This window comes from Penaeus japonicus, unplaced genomic scaffold (assembly GCF_977035675.1).
Source record: "Penaeus japonicus unplaced genomic scaffold, GWHDUDI00000001_assembly GWHDUDI00000040, whole genome shotgun sequence".
Classification (NCBI taxonomy): Eukaryota; Metazoa; Arthropoda; class Malacostraca; order Decapoda; family Penaeidae; genus Penaeus; species Penaeus japonicus.
Window position 1 is genome coordinate 17375448 of NW_028234442.1, and position 5000 is coordinate 17380447.

The 5000-nt window shown below is 34.7% G+C and overlaps 1 protein-coding gene across 1 annotated transcript in view; it reads right to left on the reverse strand.

The window, feature by feature from the left end:
* LOC122248492 (uncharacterized) overlaps positions 1 to 5000 on the reverse strand; it is a 17341-nt gene that overhangs the window by 10645 nt on the left and 1696 nt on the right. The window lies entirely within an intron of this gene.

The window sequence follows — 5000 nt, forward strand, 5'->3', positions numbered from 1 at the left end:
TTTCAACACATACATAGCTGTAAGGTTTTGTAAAATATATGTGAGCCCAAAGAGGGACTAAGATTGGGGTTACCTCATCCTTTTGAGATGTATGTAATCACTTGTTTCAATAAAATCGTCAAAGTCAAAAGTCTCTATCTATCTCTCTCTTTCTCTCATTCTCTCTCTCTCTATCTCTCTCTCTCTCTCTCATTCACGCTCTCTCTTTCTCTTCTTTCTCTCTCTCTCTCTCTCTCTCTCTCTCTCTCTTTCCTCTCTCTCTTTCTGTCTAGCTCTCTCTCTCTCTCTTCCCCCCTCTCTCTCTCTACCGAGCGTAAAAACAGCTCCACAGTTACAAGTTCATAATGACAAAAAGTGAAAAAAAAAGAGTTTCAAGTTTAAGCCAAATTCCAAAATATGTCGGACACGAAAATCATTAACATCTGGGCTAGAAATTCCCATCTAAAACTTACCACAATTGTGCTTTAAAACTAAGGTTAACACGTTTTCGACTTGCCACAGCTGCTTTCAAAGGAAAACTATCTATACCTGGCGTTAAAAATAGCCTTTGATTTTTTTTTCTCTCTCTCTAGTCTTTACATGTAACTAAGTAACTGTTATATACTTTTTTTTTTTTTTTTTTTTTTTTTTTTAATGACGTGGAGTGACTTTATGATAATTTTTCTTTCGTTTTTTTTTCCGATTTTTTATTTCTTTTTTGACGATGGTGATTATGATTATATGTTATGTTATGATAGTTTATGCTGCTGTTGCCTTAATGAGGATAATGATAATGCCAATGAAGATAGACATAATTATGATGACAAGCCCAAATTTCACAATGATGATAATAATAAGGATGATAATGATGATACTAGTGATAATGATAATGAAAATGTTAATTATATAATAAAGACATTAATTATATAATAAAAATATCAATAATAATAATGATGATGATATGGATGACAATGATAATAATAATAAAAACATTAATTACATAATAAAGATATTAATTATAATAATGATGATAATAACAGTCATAATACTCCAACCACTATAGAGGTGGATAATGATAATAATAATATAGAAAAAAAAATTATGATGGTGATTACTATTATAACCATTTTTGTTAATGGTGTTGTAGGTGCCAATGTTGTTGATAGTGATGAGGTCGCTATTATCATCCTTATCATTATTATCATTATAACTACGACTATTATCAGCTTTATCTTTGTTATCATTATCATCATTGTTATTACTATTATCATTACTATCACGTCAGTATTATTATTATTATTATCATTACTATTATTATTATTATTATCATCATCATTGATATTGTTATTATTATTATTACTATTATCATTATTATCATTATCATTATTACTTTTATTAGTGTCACTATTATAATTTTCATTATCATCATTATTATTATTATCATTATGATTATTATCATTATTACTTTAACATCATTATTATCATAATTGATATCATTGTCATTATCTTCTTCACCACCAGCATCATTATCATTATTGATATTTTCGTCATGATTATTACATCATTATTATCATCATCATTACTATTTCATTACAATAGTGGTATTACTACTACTACAATTACTACTACAACTATTACTGTCACTACTACTATCAATGATTATGATATCGTTAATACCACTACTACAATTACAACTACTACTATTACTATCACTACTACTATCAATGATTATGATATCGTTAATACCTCCTACTACAATTACTACCACATTTGATAGGAATTTAGAAGATTTATGACAACAAAATGGAACTCTTTATTATAATAAGGGTGATACTGCACCACTGTATTAACTAAGATAATTATGATGTTGATAATAACAGTAAAAATAGTAGTAATGATAATAGAATAATTATGATATTGATAATTTGGATAATGATAATACAATGATAATGATAGTGATAACAAAGAGGATAATAATGATGAGGGTGCTAATAATAACAATATTGATAATGATAATGGTAATGATAATGATGATAACAATAATGACAATAATGATAACAAAAGTGATAGTAATAGCAGTGCTGCTGATGATGAAGAGGATAACATTAATCATGATAATGATACTGACACGTATAACAATGATAATAATAATCATAATAATGATAATGATAAAAAACAATTATGATAATACCATTAATGATAAAGCAGTAATAGTATTGATGATAATAATGAAAATGATAAAAATAATAGTGATAGTAATAATAATAATAATAATGATAACAATACTTTCCCCTCCCCCCCCTTCTCTCTCTCTGTCTCATTTTCTCTCTCTCTCTTTCTTTCTTTAATTCTCTCTCTCTCTCTTTCTTTCTTTAATTCTCTCTCTCTCTCTTTGTTTCTTTAATTCTCTCTCTCTCTCTCTCCCTCTCTCTCATTCTCTCCCTCACCCTCACCCTCTCTCTCTCTCTCTCTCTCTCTCTCTCTCTCTCTCTCTCTCTCTCTCTCTCATTCTCTCTCTCTCTCTCTCTCACATTCTCTATCTCATTATCTCTCTCTCTCTCATTCTCTCCCTCTCCCGGTCTCTCTCTCTCTCTCTTCTTCTTCTTCCTCTTCCATCCCTCTATCATCCGTAAGGACACGACCCGGCATAAGAACCGCGCGCTCGCTTACCGTTACAACGGACACAATCAAGATATAAATAATAAATCAAGCTTACCTCTCCTCCCCTCCCCTCCCCTCCCACTCTCCCCCTATTTCCCTCCCTCTTTCTCTTACTTTGCTTCTCTCTTTCTCTGACTTCCCTCCTTCTCTCCATTCCCCTCCCTCTTTCTTTACATCCTTTCATCTCCCATTTTCCTTACGTTCTTTCGTATTCTCTCTTACCCCTTCCTCTACCTATTTTCTCTCTCTCCTCTCCCTCTCTCCCACACACCTCCCTCTCTTCTCTCTCACCTCCCTCCCTCATCTCTTCCCTCTCACCTCCCTTTCCCCCACACCCCTCCCCCTCTTCCCTCTCCCCCAATTCCCCTCCTTCTCTTCCCTCTCTCCCCAACTCCCCTGCCTCTCCCCCTCCCTCTCCCCCATACCCCTCCCTCTCTTCCCTCTCACCTCCCTCCCCCATCTCTTCCCTCTCACCTCCCTCTCCCCCACACCCCTCCCTCTTCCTCTCCCTCTCACCCTTACCCCTCCCTCTCCCTCACTTCCCTCTCCCCCACACCCCTCCCTCTCTTCCCTCTCTCCCCAACTCCCTCCCCTCTTCATCTCCCCCACACCCCTCCCTCACCCTCTCCCCCACACCCCTCCCTCTCTCCCCAACTCCCCTAGCTCTACCTCTCCCCCTCTCCCCCCCCCCCCCCCTCTCCTCCCTCTCTCTCACCTTCCCCACATTTCTAGTCTATAATAAAGGCAGACGAGGAGGTGGCAAACGAAAGGAGACTCAAGGCGGTCGTTCTGGTGCTCGAACCTTCCAGAGAGACAACGCCTCGACGTCACTTATTTCCGCTAGTTATCGTACACACGCAGGCTTGATAACTAGATCATGGCGTACGATAATTTCCATAAAGGGGTGACTTAATGAGAGCTTTTCTTGCTTATTAGTGTTACTTGTATAGAAAGAGAAAGAAAAAGAAAGATAAAATATTGCATATTTGAAAAAAAGTGAATCATTTCGTTTCGTTAAGCATATCGTACGTTATATATATATATATATATATATATATATATATATATATATATATATATATACATACATATATATATATATGATATAGATGTATAATTTTTTTCTTCTTCTTCTTCATCTTCTTTTCCTTCGCTTCTTATTCATCCTACGTTTTTTTTTCCGGAAACGAATATAATTACCGTAACTTGATATCACTAGGCAATAAACAAATGGACAAATGATTATTAGATATGATATAATAACTCAATACTTACTTAATAACAAAATAACACTATCAAACCCCCCAATTAATCCCAATTAATTCGTTACAAGTAATCAAACAGAAGTGATTAAATAACCCCCCCCCCCCATCCTAATTAACCCACAGAACCCGGTCAGCATATGACGTATTTATTTCCACGCACCCTTTCACAGAGTTCGTTTTGACTCGTGACTGATCAGCCATTTCTTGACGCATCACCGTGGAAGTCTCGATATGGGCCTGATGACGTCACGGCTCGGTGCGGTGCTCTCCTGGGTGAGAGTATGATCGGGGAACCTTTTTCGTTTTCTTTTTCTATTTTTTTTATTTTTTCATTATCTATGTCTCTCTCTCTCTCTCTCGCTCTTTGTTCTTCTCTTCTTTTTCATTCTCTCTCCTTCTCTCTCTCGTTCGTTAGTCGTGTTATGTGATTCTGTTTCTCCTTTTTTTTCTTTCATTCTCTGTTATTCTCTTTCTTCCCGTTTCTTTCTGTCCCTATCTGTCTGTGTATGTTTGACTCTAACTTGTTCTCTCTATGTACCTTCATCATTAATAAAAAAAATATAATAGACATTTAAAAATAAACAAATCCCGAATTTGCGCTAAACGTTAGTCATTTATTTATCTTCGTGTTTTTATGAAATATATAATGATTACCGAGTCAACGATTTTTTTTATCATCGCTTAATCATCACATTTGGAATACTTAGATAATAAGTAATAATAAACATATGGTATAATCTTTAAACATATCAGTCGATTTTTTAAATGTAAAATAATAGACGGTAAGGAACCACTAATTTCTTGAAAGATGACACCAACATTTTCGAAAACCTTCCAGATTTCATCCTCACGTTCGAAATTAAACTCATCTTTCAGGACGCTTAGGTTGTGTATATATAGTGTTATATATATATATATATATATATATATATATATATATATATATATGTATATATATATATATATATATATATATATATATATATATATATATATATATATATGCACGTGTGTTCGCGCGAGTGTATGTGTGTGTGCGCATGCTTCCGCGTATCTTGCGACTATTCGGACGTTGAGAATATTCACACGAGTCGC